The sequence below is a fragment of the Coenobita brevimanus genome, chromosome 13, assembly GCF_032717465.1.
Source record: "Coenobita brevimanus isolate Jiangsu-jjx chromosome 13, ASM3271746v2, whole genome shotgun sequence".
NCBI lineage: Eukaryota > Metazoa > Arthropoda > Malacostraca > Decapoda > Coenobitidae > Coenobita > Coenobita brevimanus.
Genome location: NC_136966.1, coordinates 33,834,552 through 33,852,473, shown reverse-complemented (window position 1 = coordinate 33,852,473; position 17,922 = coordinate 33,834,552).

Here is a 17,922-nt window from a genome sequence, read left to right as displayed (position 1 = left end):
GGATAGAAACAATAAGAGAGCAGTTCGGAAATTAAAGATTTATGCCAGACTCGATCGAAAGCCTTTGAGATGTCAAGTGAAATGGCAAAGCTTTCGCCAAAGTCCCGAAAGGAGGATGACCAGGAGTCTGAAAGGTAGGTGAGAAGATCGCCAGTGGAGCGCCCCTGACGGAACCCATACTGACGATCAGAAAGAAGGTTGTGACAGGAAAGATGCTTTAAAATTTTTTGTTAAGAATTGACTCGAAAACTTTTGAGATACAGGGTGTTAAAGAAACTTGTTGATAGTTAGAGGGTTGGGAATGGTCACCAGGGTGGGTCGAAAATTTATGAAAAGAACTTTTTTCAAAATTTCACTTGGCCTGTGTTTCAGAAACTTGTAGAATGCCATAATGAGCCTACTGTTCAAATTTCATTGCAACAGACCAATATATAGAGGTGCTGCAATTCCTCTAATTGGTTGCAGCTCTTTGCTGACCTATCTTGATACGTAAGATAAGTCATCCAGAACTCACCACGAGGAGGTGGCTGCATTTCGAGTTCCACACCATGCCCATCCCATCCTCCCTCCATTAAATCAATTACTTAACTAAATTTGTAATCTGATTTAGTGTCAAATTTGGGCATTATTTGTCTTGCTTCAGTTCGTGTACAGATAAATCCGTCACGTTCCCTCTCTCCTCATACCGAGGCCGAAGCTTCTGTAACTCATTTTTACATGTCTTTCTACTGCCTGAGCATGGCAAGGATATCTCTTGGAGATAGCACACACATCTCCTTGCACTATGGCTTTCAGCTCAGGGAGTGTTAATTCCATGGTCATAGGTGGTTCATGTCTTGGATAATTGTTAAAAAAAATCATGTCTGTGTAATCATTTGCATTGAAGTTTAGCTTAGGTATCTCAAACTCCCATGGAAATGAACTAGTCTCCTTTTGGTTTCCAGCTACCATGATTCTTCTAAAAGCCAGTTCCCGGATCTCTCTCCTGCTATCTGAAAGCATAGCAACTAAAATATTTTCCTGGTGAGCAAAGTAAGCATTTCTTTGAAGAACAGGATCTATCACTGACTTAAGATCATCCGCCAAGTATCTTGAGTTGGAGATCATAAGCCACAGATTTCTTGGTCCATGACTGTAGGAGGAGTTGTGCTTAATTTCAAACCATGCTGGGGCATACACTAGCATGATGAATATGGTTAGTGTAATCAGTTGTTCTGATGGTTCATTACTAGCAACATATAGACGCAAGATTCTGTTGGCAGTAGTTAGCCACCTTGAATGGTTAATAGGCCCTGGGTTACGATGCTCGAGATTTGATGGACAAATTCCATCAGAAACAGCATTACATATTTCCAAAAGGTAACTTTGATCTTTGCTTAGTTCAAGTCCATCAGAGTATTTTGGAATGTTGTTGCCTTTGATAGCCATATATGTAACAACTGGCATAGTCTCACAATTTATCAAGTTTTTGCCAATTGGTCCAGTGAGATGGTTAGGTCCTTTTGTTCCTCCATCTAGATGGTGTGGTAGATGTCGTAAAGGCAATTCATCGGTATGAAGTAGGCAGACAAACCAGTGAAATGGTTTCTTGAAATAAGACTCAAGTAGTCTAATTACACCATTTTTCCTGCCAACATTAGTGTTTATTCCATCACAGCCAATTACTTTCAAATCATCTGCATTCACTTCTTCTTTCTTTAGATATTCAACAATCCCATTAGCTATATTTGCTGCATTTCCAGTTTGGGGAGTAAAGTGTCCAATATATTTTGAATCAGGCTCAGCAATCAGAGTAATATGTTCCTCTTTTATAGTGTTAGAGTAATGTCCACCAGTTTTCTTCATATTTACTTTTGTGTTACCCTTCCTCCCATCAAAATATAAGGCCTCTATTATATTTTCTTTCCTTGCGTCATTTAAGTCTCTCCTTACTTTCTTCCTTTGTCTTCTCATTTTTTTTATTTTTCCTGAGTACTAATTAGACCAAAATCCTCTAATGCAGCTGATGCTATTGCTGCCCCTGCTCTATCAGAAACTCCATATCTGTCACATGACTTTGCTAAAGATGGTAGCTACATTCCCAGTTGGCTTGATTTTGGTGATTGTTTCTCAATATCATCTCCTCCTCTATTACCTGTCTCACCGTCAACTGAACTATCAGAATAACTCATATCGCCAGTATCCTCTGGAGATGTTGATGGCATGTCATCAGTCACATACTTCTCAAGTCGATGTCTTTCTTTTTCTTTCCGTTCTGAGCGTTTCTGAAGCTTCTTACTAGTCACATGATCAATACCTTCGATAATTCATGGAACTCCACTGATCAATAAAAAACGAACGTTCTTCTATTAGAATTTTACGATTTTTCTCACAAGAACACAACGAGAAGCTCACACACTTACACGCTGCAATATCAAAAATCTGTTTGTTTTTTCTGTTAAAATCCTGCAAATTAGCTTCAAAGTCTTTACGTTTCCAGTCAGTTTTCATAATTTGTCTGTACTTATTATGACACATCTTCACTTTTGCTAGTACTTGTTGCAGAGAAACTGTGGAAATTGAAGCATTTTTCCAAATTTCAGTCACTGCGGCTGCCACTTGTTTTGCTACTTCATTGCCAGCTGGCTCCTTTTTTCCTTCATTCTCATTAAGAAGGACTGCTCTTACATGGAGATAATGTTGAATAACTTCTTCACATGTAGGAAGTTGTTTTTCAGTAAACTCTGCCTCTCCAAAAAGGGAGACAGCTGGAAGAAGTTTTCGCTTGACCGCTTTTTAAATTTTCACTGCACTAGCCATGTCTTTAAATTGTCAATAATGTTCTATTATACTTAATATCAGTGAGCTCTCAAAACTGTCAAATTTCACCTGCAATGGAAATAAATAGTCATTAATGATAAATAAATAAAATATGAACAAAGCAACAGCATCAGTACTACAAGTATTCCATAGTCATTTTATTCCATTACACTATCACAATATATATATATATATATATATATATATATAGATATATATATATATATTTATATATATATATATATATATTTTTAATCGGTCTAGGAGACATGTTGGTATGAAATACATTTGGAATTCATATCTGATTTTGCATCAAATTTCAGTCACATTGCGGCACCTCTAAATATTTTTGGATTTCAAAAAAATTTCATATATACAGTAGAGTCTCTGCATCCATGCACATATTTCCCATGCACAGGCTTTACGAATTTCAAAAAGAAAAATTTTCGACCCACCCTAATGGTCACCCTTCTTTGGGACTGGCTGAATGAAAGCAAACTTCCAGCAAGAAGGAAAGGTAAAAGTTGATAGACAAAGGCGAAAGAGCTTGCCCAGACAGGGTGTAAGCACAGAAGCACAGGTGTTGAGAACAACAGGAGGGACTCCATCAGGCCCATATGCCTTATTAGTACTGAGGCCAGCAATGGCAGAAAATACATCAGCTGAAGACATTTTAATGTCAGCCATGAGGAAGTCAGAAGGGGGAAGTGATGGAGGAACAACACCGGAATCGTCTAAGGTGGAATTGGCGGAGAAAGTCTGAGCGAAGAGATCTGCTTTATCAGTAGAAGAAATAGCTACAGAGCCATATAGAGTGGAAAAGAGGAGGGAAGGATGATGAGGTAAAGTTGTAAGAAAGGTTTTTAGTGAAGTTCCAGAAGAAGCGGGGAGAATTCGAGTTGGAGAGTTGAGAGCATTTAGTATGGATGAAATTATTTTTAGCAGAGCGAAGAACAGACTTAGCACGATTCCGGGCAGAAACGTAAAAAAGATGTGATTCAGGGGTGGGTTGGCTCCGGTACCTTTTATAGGCCCTCTCGTTGTTGCGAACAGCATTAGAACAAGCGTGATTAAACCAAGGCTTTCTTGCATTAGTCAGAGGATATGAGAAAGGAATGTATGCTTCCATGCCCGAGAGAATAACCTCCGTAATGCACAAGGCACACTCAGATGGCTCCTGGGCATGGAAGCAATAATCATTCCAGGGAAAATCAAAGAAGTACTGCCTTAGGGCCTCCCAATCCGCAGCTCTAAATTGCCATAGTCGACGTTTCTTTGGAGGGTCCACCGGCTGTACTGAAGTGATAGGACAAGTTAAGGTGATAAGGCTGTGATCGTAGGAGCCCAATGGAGAGAAAAGATTAACAGTGTAAGCAGAAGGATTAGTAGAATGGAAGAGGTTAAGTATGTTGGAGCTCTCTCCAAGGTCGGGGATACGGGTAGGGTGCTGTACAAACTGCTGTAGGTCATTAAGGATAGAAAAGGTGCAGGCTAGTTCACTAGGTGGATCAGTGAAAGGAGAGGAGAGACAAAGGTGGTGGTGAATATTGAAATCTCATAGAATTGAGGTTTAGGAGAAAGGAGAAATGGATAGAATGTGTTCCATTGTAGAAGTAAGAGAGTCAAAGAATTTTTGATAGTAGAATTAGGAGGTAAGTAAACAGAGCAGATATATTTAGTCAGAGAATGACAGGAAAGCCAAAGCCAGAGTGCAGAGAATTCAGAAGAATCGAGTTCAGGAACATAAGAACAAGATAGGTCGTTACGTACATATACGCAACATCCACCTTTGGCTTTGAAATGAGTATAGAGAAAGTAGGAGGATACAATAAAGGGCTTGTTGTCAGTAGCCTCAGACAGCTTAATCTCAGAAAAAGAAGGTGAGGTTTAGAGAAGGAGAGGTGGTGCTCAACAGAGCGAAAGTTAGAGGAAAGGCCGCGAATGTTGCAGAAATGAAGAAGAGGGTCAGACAGTGATTCCAGGCAGCTTGTGTCGTCACCGGGAGAGGGGCAGAAGATGGGGGCATTTATGGTCCCCCCCCCCCCGGACTCTTAGGCTTGGTTAAACGACGCCATTTTGGTTGAATTTTGAATATGAAGTGTAGTGTGTACTGTGCATGTAGTTTTATGTTGACAGTTAGAGAAACTTGTATTGGAGAGCATGCTGGCCTGCTCTCCGTGTTACTGAGACACTGAAAAAGTTCCGTAAAGGGAGATGGTCGGGACCTAGTCCCGAGGGCTGATGAAACGGGAGCTCCAGCTCTCCCTGTCATCAGCTTTTCATCCACCTTGGGAGTACTACTCTGCTCGACTGGTGCTACAATCTACTCCGGCTCCTGTCTGATGCCGATCCTGGATGTTACGATGGCTGTCCCCAAAATACTCAGAGTAACCTCGTATATCGCCACCATTGCTGCTAACACTCGCAACTCGCACCCCAGCTCAAGTAACATGCAAAATAATTTGGTGCAAGGGACCCAGTCGTATGGCACCGAAAAATCAACGAAGCAAAACAAATAATTTGTGCTTTCTCCTGTGGGCAATATCAGTTAACAGTCTAAGTGCCACAACATGGTCAATGCAGCCCCGGCCCTCCTGACTCCCTGCTTGCTCCCGATACGGAACATACCACATACTTAATCGAGACGATAGCACCATGTCATATAGCTTTGTCAAACAATTTTTAATATTTATACAACGGAAATTCTTGGGTAATGATCACACACACACACACACACACACACACACACACACACACACACACACACACACACACACACACACACACACACGCTTCTTTAAATGAATCTATTTTTCCTATGGGACCTCATGTCCTTCCCCCTGGATTTTTTATTTTTTTTTTAACAGATCAGAGGAATGAAAAACGATTAAAAAATATAATCTATACACCAGATTACTGGTGTCCTTCATTCATAAAATATCTGTAACAGTTGGACGAACAGCTGCAGGTTGAAGTTTGCAGGGAAACAACTATGGGGAAGCACGTTCCAGAGTTGCAGTTCGGGGAATGAAAGAATTCTGATAGGCAGAAGTTCTGGAATACGGCTGAGTGACGTTCCAGTCATGAGTGCTACCAGATGCCCGTGTAGCACAAGGGAAAGCATGGAGAGGTGGCACAATGGATGCAACTTCGTCTGAGCATTTGCCATAAAAATATCTGTAAAATAATGCAAGGGAGGGAACATTCCTTCTTACTTGTAGGGGAGGTAGTTTGTTTATAATAGCAGGGTTATTAGTAATTCCAATAGCTTTGTTCTGAATTTCGTCTAGTTGTTTTAATCCAACCTCTTCACATCCATTCCACAACGATGAGCAATATTCAAGTGTAGAGTGCACATGACTGTTATAAATTATAGCTAACTGCTCGTCTGTAAAGAAGTTACGGACTCTGTACAATAATCCACTTTTCTCTGAGGCGGTTTTAGCAAGTGATTTGACATGAGAGGTCCAGCTGAGGGCACTGTTAAGTGAGACACAGAGAATTTCAATACTTTTGGAGATGTGAATATTAGTAGAATTGAAGGTAATATACGAATCTGGCAATATCTGTCTATTAGTATATTGTATATATTTGGTTTTACTAGCATTAAATGAGACAAGGTTGTTTTGTCCCCATTCATTGATCGTAGATAAATCTCTATTTATGGAGATGCCTGTACTGCATTAAGACTTAAAGATAGTCTTTGTAAATGAGTGTCTGAGTGTGAATGAACTGTGAAGTCTTGAGTCATCTACATATGAATGGATGGAATTGTGGGTAACAGATGAGGGATTAATATGAAACAGGAACAGGGTTGGCGCCAGAAGCGATCCCTTTGGTATGCCGGCATCAATTGGGTGGGAACTGGAATGATCATCATCTACTTTTACTCTTATTATTCTGTCGCTGAGAGTTCAGAAATGATACAGAGATAGTAAGGCAGGCAAGCACTGTGATAGATCATAGCAGTGATACTGAGGAGAAGATAACCAAGGTGAATGAAGAAATGCAAAGCTACAAAAATGATGTGGAAACCACATATGCTGAAATGGTGAAAGTATAGAAAGAGTTAGAAATAAGAGTCGAGGAGAAAAGGAACTGAAGAAAATAATCCAGTCCAATCCAAAATTGGTCAGAGATTCAGCAGAGATCAATAAATCTATAGTAATCACTGGTATAGAGGAAGAAGAAATAAAATGCAAGATTTTTAGAGACAAATGGAGATAGCAAACGTAATGAGCATACTGAAGGAAGTATCAAAGGTAATCTGTAGTAAAGACATAGAGGAACACAAAAGGCTAGGGAAATATGAGAGAAATAAATCAAGGCTACTGAAAGTAACCTTCTAGAGTATAAACACTGTGGATAAAATACTAAAAAATGCAAACAAACTTGTGAAAAAAAAAATTCATCAACTTACAGATAAAAAGATGCCTAACTCGAATGGAACTGGGAATAATAAAAGAGAAGACGGAGGAGACAAAGACAAAGAATGAGGGAAGATCAGAGGAAGAGAAGAACTAATTTTTCTACAAAGTAATTGGATTGTAGGTATGAAAGTGGTACATAAACAGGAGGAAATGAAAAGGAGGAAGGTAGTAGATGCAAGTCATAACAAGTGTGTAAACAAGATGATTAAGTTCGTGTATTCTAATGTAGATGGAATGGTATCTAAATTACTAGAGAAGAATGATTATATTAAAGAAAAGGAACCATATTGTTTGCCTAACTGAAACAAAATTAACCTTAAGGATATCAAACAATACCCTAAACCTAGAGGAATACAAGATATGGAGAAGAAATAGTAACCTAAAAAAAAAAAAAAAAAAAAAAAAGAGGAGGAATTATATTATCAAAGAAAAATCTGCAAGTCAGAGAAACAGAACTAAATATACCCTCACAGGTAGAACTGATCGCAGTAGAGATTAGTACGTCTGAAGGGAAAGTAACTGTGGCAAATTTATACATGCCACCCATATCAAACATTTGGGAAAAAGGCGAATATGAAGACCTGGCAGAGAGTACAATTCAAGGTTTAAGAGTATTAATACATAGAATGGAGGGGAAATCTGAAAGAATTATAACCTACCTGGAGATTTCAATACAAATATAAATTGGAATACTCTAGATATAAAAAGCCAGGAAAGCTCTTGGGAGCAAGCTTCTAGTCCTTGTGCAGGAGTTCTTCCTAATGCAACATGTAAAAGAAAGCACGTGAAAAAGAGGACTTGATGTACCATCAGTACTAGATTCTATATTTACTAGGCAAGAAAATGATACTGATAATATGCATCACCCTCAATTTGGCAAAAGCGATCATGCAGTATTAAATTACAACTTCATGATTGCCTATGATATAGTTAACAGTAGTGAAAGTTTCCAAAAGTGCCTCATCTACAAAAAGGGCAACTATCATGACCTAAAGAAGTACTTCTTATATATAGATTGGGAAAAAGAGCTTAGAGGATAGTTTTAAATTTTATATACAGAAAATTCCGTGAACTTTATGAAATAGGAGTCGAAAAATATATTCCTCGGCACAAAGAAGCAGAAATGAAAAAAAAAAAAAAAAAAGGTTTAATAAAGAATGTAAAAAATCAACAGAAAAAAAGAGACTTGTGGAACAGATACACAATAGTGAGAGGGCACAAAACACCTATAAACAGGAAAGAAACGAGTACACAAGAATAAGGAGAAAAGCCCAAAAGCAGTTTGAGGAAGACATCAATAACAAAAGTAGTGATCAACCGAAGCTCTTTTACAGCTACATCCGAAGCAAAACCAAAGTAAAAGATAAAATACAATCTATTACGGATGAAGGGATCCTCTATACACAAGAGAAAGATTATTGTGAAACACTAAAAAATAATTTCGAATCAGTTTTTACAAAAGACAATAATTTTGAGAGGGATGATATGGAACATGCATGCCCAAACATATTACCAGACATACAATTATCAGAAAAAGAAGTACAGGAGGAGCTAAGTAAATTAGACAAAGGAAAAGCAAATGGTCCAGACGAAATTTCATGTTGGGTGCTACATAAATGTGCAAAGGCATTAAGTAGACCATTATCTTTAATATTCAAGTAATCCTTGGGTCAAGGTAAACTACCTGATATTTGGAAGAAAGCAAACATTGTTCCCTTATTCAAGAAAGGAAACAAACAAAATCCACTCAACTACCGATCAGTATCACTAACCAGTGTTGTAAGTAAGATACTGGAAAAGTTGGTAAGAAATGTTTGGGTAAACCAGCTAGAAGAACACAATATGATAACAGAAAGGCAATTTGGTTTCAGAAAGGGAAAATCATGTGTTACTAATCTATTTAGCTATTATGACAGCGTTGCAGAAACATTATAGAAAAGAGAAGGATGGGTGAACAGTATCCATCTAGATTTCAAGAAAGCATTTGACAGTACCGCACCAAAGACTTTTATGGAAACTGTACCATCAAGGAGGAAGCCGAAGCAAACCATACTGTTGGATGCAAGATTTTCTCAGAAAAAAGGAAATGAGAACAGTACTAAGTGGAAATTACTTATCATGGAGGGTAGTGACTAGTGGAGTTCAACAGAGCTCGGTGCTGGCACCAATTATGTTTTTAGTGTATATAAATGAAATAGATAACATAGACACTGGAAATGAAAGCTATTTAAATATGTTTGCTGATGATGCAAATATACAAAGGAAAATTACTAACACAGACTCTTGTAAGGAGCTACAAGAAGAATTAAACTTCTTGAATGGAGTGATACGTGGCAAATGGATTTCAGTGTGGACAAGTGTCAGGTAATCAAGTTGGGTAAAAATGGAAAAAGACCAGATTGGGATTATAAGTTAGGAAGTAAAACCATACACATATCAGAAAGAGAGGACTCAGGTGTGATTACACTATGTAACAAAAAACAAAAAAAAATCTGTTCCTATGTAACAAGTACGATTTACTTACTTGTTTTGCTCCAAAACTATACGGAACATATATCATCATCCTAAGACTTTGCCTTTTGTAAACAAGAGAATGATTTTTTATATTAACTAATTTTCTGTAGAAAGATTAGTGGATTTGTCTTTTCCTTCATGAGGAGCCATAAGAAAACATATGAATTTCAAAAGTGACATATAACAATATTGAATACATAGTGAATTAAATCATAGAAGTCTAGAATCGAACATTTTTTCTCGATTTGCGATTGTATAGTAGATCACTTTCACAGACCAGCCCCCAAATGTAGTCCCCCATCATGCTCACGTTATACTGTCCTCGGTACCTTGTCTCAAAGTTCATTATATCTTGATAGAAGCGTTCTCCTTGCTCCTCAGAATATGCACCCATGTTGTCCTTGAACTTATCAAGATGGGAATGAGGCATATGAATCTTAAGTGACATTCTACAGCCCATGGCACTGAAATGCCGCCAACCACTTGTCTAGAGCCGTGACAAATTGTTTCATAAGACCCAGTCTGATGTGTAAAGGTGGCATCAGTACTTTTCTAAGGTCCACAAGTGGCTCCCATTTCACATTGTCAAAATATGCTTTATAAGCTTCACACATCTTGACAGAAGCTTCAAAAGCTTCAGCAGAATGTTTCTTCTTTCTCGTTTTAAAAAAATGACCACAAACATAGCAAAACGCATCAGCGGAATCCTGACAACCTCTAGATGACATATCTGAAAAAAAAAAAAAAAAAAATAGATACATTGATGTTTGCTATGATCGAAAAATAAAATAATGGTACAGAATTTAGAGTACAACATAATTAGCAACGTTACTGTAAATATCCACAATTCATCTGTAATTCGATAAAAAATTGATATATAATATAAATTTACCAGCCTTTCAACTAAGCTCCGCTCAGACTGACTTTATTTTAACTGGCAACGCCCACACCCGGCAAGGTACGGAGCGTCCAGAAACGGTTTGCGTTCGAATAATGTGCCTCAGCTAGTCATCGAACTCAGCATAATGAAGTGCAATGCTGACATCGGCACATGCAGACACATGTAAAATCATTTATGAAGTGAAGCTTTTCGTTCATCCAAGAACTCACCTCACTCTACCTAGGTAGTCATTTTTCACGTGTTTGAAGGCATAAAAATCACTCTCCTAGTCACAAGAGCGAAATCTGACGAGAGTAATAACCATTTTTCATGGTTCTGAGACCAATTCTATCAGAAAATAACACCCACTACCCAGGAACAAAAATCGTGTTACATAGTTTTACCAGTAACAGACTATCTCCGGCTGACCACATGAGAAGGTACGGAACATGTATACACTGCTTGCAAATATGAGCATAGCATTCACATACATAAATGAAGACATGCTGAGAAAGATAACATCTTTCATCAGACCAACCCAGGAGTATGCATCAGTAGTTTCAAATCATCATCTCAAGAAACACATAGATAAGACTGAAAAAGTTCAAAGGGCCACAACAAAATGGGTAACAAGCTTAAGGGATTTAAGCTAAGAAGAAAGACTAGAAAAACTGAATCTGCCAACACTACAGGAGAGAAGGAAAAAAAGAGACATGATTATCCTCCATAAATGCTTATCAGGGAAAGAGAAAATAGCATTACCTGTAAATGAATACATAACCTATGGGGAAGCATCAGCAAGAGGACACGGCAAAAAACTGCATAAAAAGAGAGTCAATAAAGACGTAAGGAAATATAGTTTCCTAAATAGGGTAACTGATCAGTGGAATACACTACCAAATGAAATAGTGTGTGCCAAAACAATTAATAAATTTAAGATGAAAGACACGGGACAGTACGAGCTTGACTCCTTCCTGTAAATATACAATTAGGTAAGAACAATTAGGTAGGTAAGAAAACACACACACACACACACACACACACACACACACACACACACACACACACACACACACACACACACACAGTAAGTAAGTAAGTATTTATTGACAACAATATTCAGTTACACATAATACAAGATTTCAAGCAACGATAAACCTTAACATGATAAAAAGCACACAAGACATTAGCAAACAATTACGGTCCACAAAACAAGCGAAATATTAAAGGGTTAATCAGAGCATCTATATATCCTTAATGAAAGATGGAAATCATTACATTTCTGATTAGTAACGTAACTAAAATTTGACCAATCACGTTTTTTTACAAACACACACACAAATTACCAGTGATATATCATTGTTAGAATAAGAGCTTACATAATAAATACATTTTAAATAACATATGTTATGATAAACATTATAGTACACACTAGCCTTAACAGGAAAGTACCTTATACACTATCCCCTCAATACGAAACTGACCATCGTCACCAATGATTTGACTCCAGGAAGTAAAGTTATATCTTGTACGTATGTGCTGAGTCATATGGACACACCTCCAGTACATGCAACTCTGCACAACACCACATGGACAGAGCCGCTCTGCTACCGGGAGGCGTCCCCGCCCACGCAGATTCCAACGGCCCGTCTCAATCGCCAGATTATTACTGACTGCCCGCAGGCGACTAAATGCCATTCTATGTACCTCACTAGTTTTACCACGACATTTATAGATCTCGTGAACTGTTATGATAGGGTTCAACACATTATAAATTAGCCTTCTAGACAATGTAGAGTTAGAAATTGATTGCTTTAAAGATTCAATGCTGACTTTAATATCATCAACAGAACTATTGATTAAACTCTTAATGTCTTTACTTGTTGGTGTGTTAGCTGCCATAGTCAGCCTGACGGCGTGCACCACCATCTCCCCCCACAGTCGCTGGAAAAGCTTCCTCTCCCTTGCAATTACTAAAGATTTCAGTGGCTGGTATCTGAGTTCCACGTAACAAACGTCCATGCACGCCATCACACTAGCCCCCAGCAAGTGTTTAATACCCCAGTTATACAGTTTTTCCTTTGGCCTCAAGTTCCCATTGAACCAGGACTCACAGCCATATAGGATGGTTGACATTAAGGCTGCTTCAAACATTTTCTTTTTAACATAAAATGGTATGTCTATATTCTTTTCCAAAAATTATACAAATTTCAGAATGTGGCACATTTTTGCTTGTGCGTGGGCGGTAATGACTGACGACAGGGTCCCGTCGCTTGTGAACAGACTGCCCAGATACACATACGTGTCACACCACTGCATGACCATCTCACCAACGCAGAACGGCTCACGATCGCCCACCGACGCATGGATTGCAAAAAACTTGGTCCTAATATTATTCACAGCCATACCTTATTTCCACAGAACTGATTCAGAAATATAAGTTTATGTTCCATCCCACATCGCGTTGTCGAGAGAACAGTATCGTCCATAAGAACAAGGAGATGAAACCACTGTAAAAAAACATCTGGCCCACAGTTGGACTTTATCAACTTGATCATGCTCTTTACAAAAATGATAAACAATAAACAAGATTTTTTTTTTATCCGAGGAAGAAGGAACCAAAGGCCACGAGCCCGCAATTACTGTTCCTTCCAAGAGAAAAACAAAATACAGGAGAGAGCCAAATTCAAGATCCGATCATTTCAAGACGCATGGACACACTGCGTTTGAAAGACTGGAGATCATAGAAAGCAGGAACTACAGACAGAGGGAGACAGTTCCAGAGTTGACGTGTTTCATAAATGAAGGACTGGTAGTAACGGTTAACTCTTGCATTAGAGAGTTGGACAGAAACAGGATGAGAGTTTGCGCTAGACGGGTATTACACGCCCGTCGTAGAGGTAGAGGAATGCATGCAGATAGTTCAGAGGAGCAGTGACCATTTAAGTATCGATAGAAAAGAGATAAAGATGCAACAGTGCGATGAAGAGACAGAGGTTGAAGGGAGTCAATAAGAGGAGGAGAGTTAATGAGACGAAAAGCCTTTGACTTCACCCTATTGAGAAGAGCTGTATGTGGGGAGCCTCCCCACACATGAGAGTTGTACTCCACACAGGGGCAGATAAAGATAAAGCCCCTGTATTGAGTCAACAATTGTGCAGAGGTAAAGAAAGAATTGAGTCAGCTTAGCACACCTAATCTCTTGGAAGCAGATTTTACAAGAGATGTAATATGATCTTTCCAAGATAAGTCCTGATTAAATGAAACTCCAAGCATGTTCAAGGATGATCCAGGATTAAGCTGAATATTATTAACCATTAGTGGCCGTGCCTGTGGAAGATTTTGTCGGATTGATAGGTGTAAAAACTGAGTCTTTGATGCATTAAAAAGAACCAGATTATTTTTACCCCAGTCAGAGATACGAGCCAAGTCAGACATTAGTTGTGCCATAGCTTCATCCCTTGTTTATTGAAGTATCTGCTGAGATGGATGTTGCGGGACCCAAATGGAAAAGTGAAGGGTGGAGTCATCAGCATAAGAGTGGGTAGGGTTAGATTTAGAGCTTAGAAGGTCATTGATGAATAAAAGGAAGACCTAGGAGAGGAACGATGGCCGTGTACACCAGCAGCTAAAAAATGACCAGAAAGGAAGTTAGAGATGATGGCACAGATAGAAGGATAGAAACCTTAAGAGGGCATTTTGGAAATTAAAGATTTATGCAAGACTCGATCGAAAGCCTTTGAGATGTCAAGTGCAATGGAAAAGCTTTCGCCGAAGTCCCGACAGGAGGATGACCAGGAGTCTGAAAGGTAGGTTAGAAGATCGCCAGTTGAGCGTCCCTGACGGAACCCATACTGGCGATCAGAAAGACGGTTGTGACAGGAAAGATGCTTTAAAATTTTTCTATTAAGAATTGACTCAAAAACTTTTGAGATACAGAATGTTAAAGCAATTGGGCGATAGTTAAAGGGTTGGGAATGGTCACCTTTCTTTAGGATTGGCTGAATGAGAGCAAATTTCCAGCAAGAAGGAAAGGTACAAGTTGATAGACAAAGGCGAAAGAGCTTGCCTAGACAGGGTGTAAGCACAGAAGCACAGTTCTTGAGAACAACATGAGGGACTCCATCAGGCCCATATGCCTTATTGGTACTGAGGCCAGCAATGGCAGAAAATACATCAGCTGAAGAAATTTTAATGTCAGCCATGAGGAAGTCTGAGGGTGGAAGTGATGAAGGAACAACACCGGAATCATCTAAGGTGGAATTGACGGAGAAAGTCTGAGCGAAGAGATCTACTTTATCAGTAGAAGAAATAGCTACAGAGCCATATAGAGTGGAAAAGATGAGGGAAGGATGATGAGGTAAAGTTGTTAGAAAGATTTTTGGCGAGGTGCCAGAGGGAGCGGGAAGAATTCGAGTTGGAGAGTTGAGAGCATTTACTATGGATGAAATTATTTTTAGCAACGTGAAGAACAGACTTAGCACGATTCCAGGCAGAAACGTTTAAAAGATGTGATTCAGGGGTGGGTTGGATCCGGTTCCTTTTATAGGCCCTCTCATGATTGCGGACAGCATTAGAACAAGCGTGATTAAACTAAGGCTTTCTTGCATTAGTCGGAGGATATGAGAAAGGAATGTATGCTTTCATGCCCGAGAGACTAACCTCCGTAATGTGCAAGGCACACTCAGATGGCTCCCGGCCATGGATGCAATAAAATTCCAGGGAAAATCAAAGAAGTACTGCCTTAGGGCCTCCCAATCCGCAGCTCCAAAGTGCCACAGAGGACGTTTCTTTGGAGGGTCCACCGGCTGTACTGAAGTGATAGGACAAGTTAAGGTGATAAGGCTGTGATCGAAGAAGCCCAACACAGAGAAAAGATTAACAGTTTAAGCAGAAGGATTATTAGTAAGGAAGAGGTCAAGTATGTTGGAGCTCTCTCCAAGGTGGTCAGGGATATGGGTAGGATGCTGTACAAGCTGCTCTAGGCCATTAAGGATAGAAAAGGTATAGGCTAGTTCACTAGGTGGATCAGTGAAAGGAGAGGAGAGCCAAAGATGTTGGTGAACATTGATATCTCCTAGAATGGAGATTTCGGAGAAAGGAGAAATGGATAGAATGTGTTCCATCATAAAAGATAGTCAAAGAATTTTTGATAGTCAGTAGAATTAGGAGATAACTAAACAGTCAGAGAATGATAGGAAAGCCAAAGCCAGAGTGTAGACAATTCAGAAGAGTCTAGTTCAGGAACACGAGAACAAGATATGTCGTTGCGTACATATACACAACATCCACCTTTGACTTTGAAATGAGTTTAGAGAAAGTAGAAGGATACAATAAAGGGCTTGCTGTCAGTTGCCTCAGACAGCTGAGTCTCAGTTAATCTCAGTTAGAAAAAGAAAGTGAGGTTTAGAGAAGGAGAGGTGGTGCTCAACAGAGCGAAAGTTAGAGGAAAGGCCACGAATGTTGCAGAAATGAAGAAGAAGAGAGTCAGACAGTGATTCAAGGCAGCTTGAGTCTTCACCGGGAGAGGGGTAGAACATGGTGGCATTTATGGTCCCCTCCCCGGGGAGTCCGAGGCTTGGTTAAACGAAGCCATTTTGGTTGAATTTTGAATATGAAGTGTAGTGTGTACTGTGCATGTGGTTTGGTGTTGACAGTTAGAGAAACTTGTATTGCAGAGCATGCTGGCCTACTCTCTGTGTTACTGGGACACTGAAATAGTTCAGCAAAGGGGGATGGTCGGGATCTATCCCGAGGGGTGATGAAACGGGAGCTCCAGCTCTCCCTGTCATCAGCTTTCCATCCACCTTGGAAGTACTGCCCTGCTCGACTGGTGCTAGAGTCTACTCCGGTTGGAGACCCCTGTCTGATGCCGATCCTGGATGTTGTCCAAACAATGCTCTAAGTAACCTCGTATATCGCCACCAGCGCTGCTAACATTCGCGACCCACACTCCAGCTCACGTAACATGCAAAACAATTTGGCGCGAGGGACCCAGTCTTATGCCACTGAAAAATCGACAAAGCAAACAAATAATTTATGCTTTCTCCTGTGGGCAAAATCAATTAACAGTCTAAGTGCCACAACATGTTCAAAGCAGCCCCGGCCCTCCTGGCTCCCTGCCTGCTCCAGATACGGAACATACCACATACTTAATCGAGTTGATAGCACCATGTCATATAGCTTTGCCAAACAATTTTTAATATTTATACAACGGAAATTCTTGGGTAATGATCACACACACACACACACACACACACACACACACACACACACACACACAACGTTCTCGCTTGCCAACTGGTGGACGGGAGTTCGCGCCTCGCTCAGGTTGCGAAAAGTTTCACTGACGAAGTGGGTGGTTACTGTCCCCCTTGAGCAAGGGGACGGGTGTGTGCGTGTGTGAAGGTCACAGTCTTGCCCTTAGATCGGACTATATGAGCTCTCAGCTCCCTTCCGGGAGGGTAAAATGCTGACGATCACGACCATCAAGTGATCCTGACCGACCCGGTGAATTACACACACACACATGCACGCACGCACGCGCGCTTCTTTAAACTAATCTATTTTTCCTATGGGACCTCACGTCGTTCCCTCTGAATTTTTTTTTTTTTAACAGATCAGTGGAAGGAAAAACGATTGAAAAATATAATCCATACACCAGATTACTGGTGTCCTTCATTCATAAAATATCTGTAACAGTTGGACTTGAACAGCTGCAGGTTGAGTTTGCAGGGAAACATCTATGGGGAAGCACGTTCCAGAGAGATGTAGTTTGGGGAATGAAAGAATTCTGATAGGCAGAAGTTCTGCAATAAGGCTGAGTGACTTTCCAGTCATGAGTGCTACCAGATGCCCATGTAGCACAAGGGAAAGCATGGAGAGGTGGCACAATGGATGCAACTTCATCTGAGCATTTGCCATAAAAATATCTGTAAATTAATGCAAGGGAGGGAACATTCCTTCTACTGGTAGGGAAGGTAGTTTGTTTATAATAGCAGGGTTATTAGTAATTCCAATAGCTTTGTTCTGAATTTTGTCTAGTTGTTTTAATGCAACCTCTCAACATCCATTCCACAAGGGTGAGCAATATTCAAGCGTACAGCGCACATGATTGTTATAAATCATAGCTAACTGCTCGTCAGTGAAGAAGTTACGGACTCTGTACAATAATCCACGTTTCTTTGAGGTGGATTTAGTAAGTGACCTGACATGAAAGGTCCAGTTGAGGGCACTGTTAAGTGAGATGCAGAGAATTTCAATACTTTTGGAGATGTGAATATTAGTAGAATTGAAGGT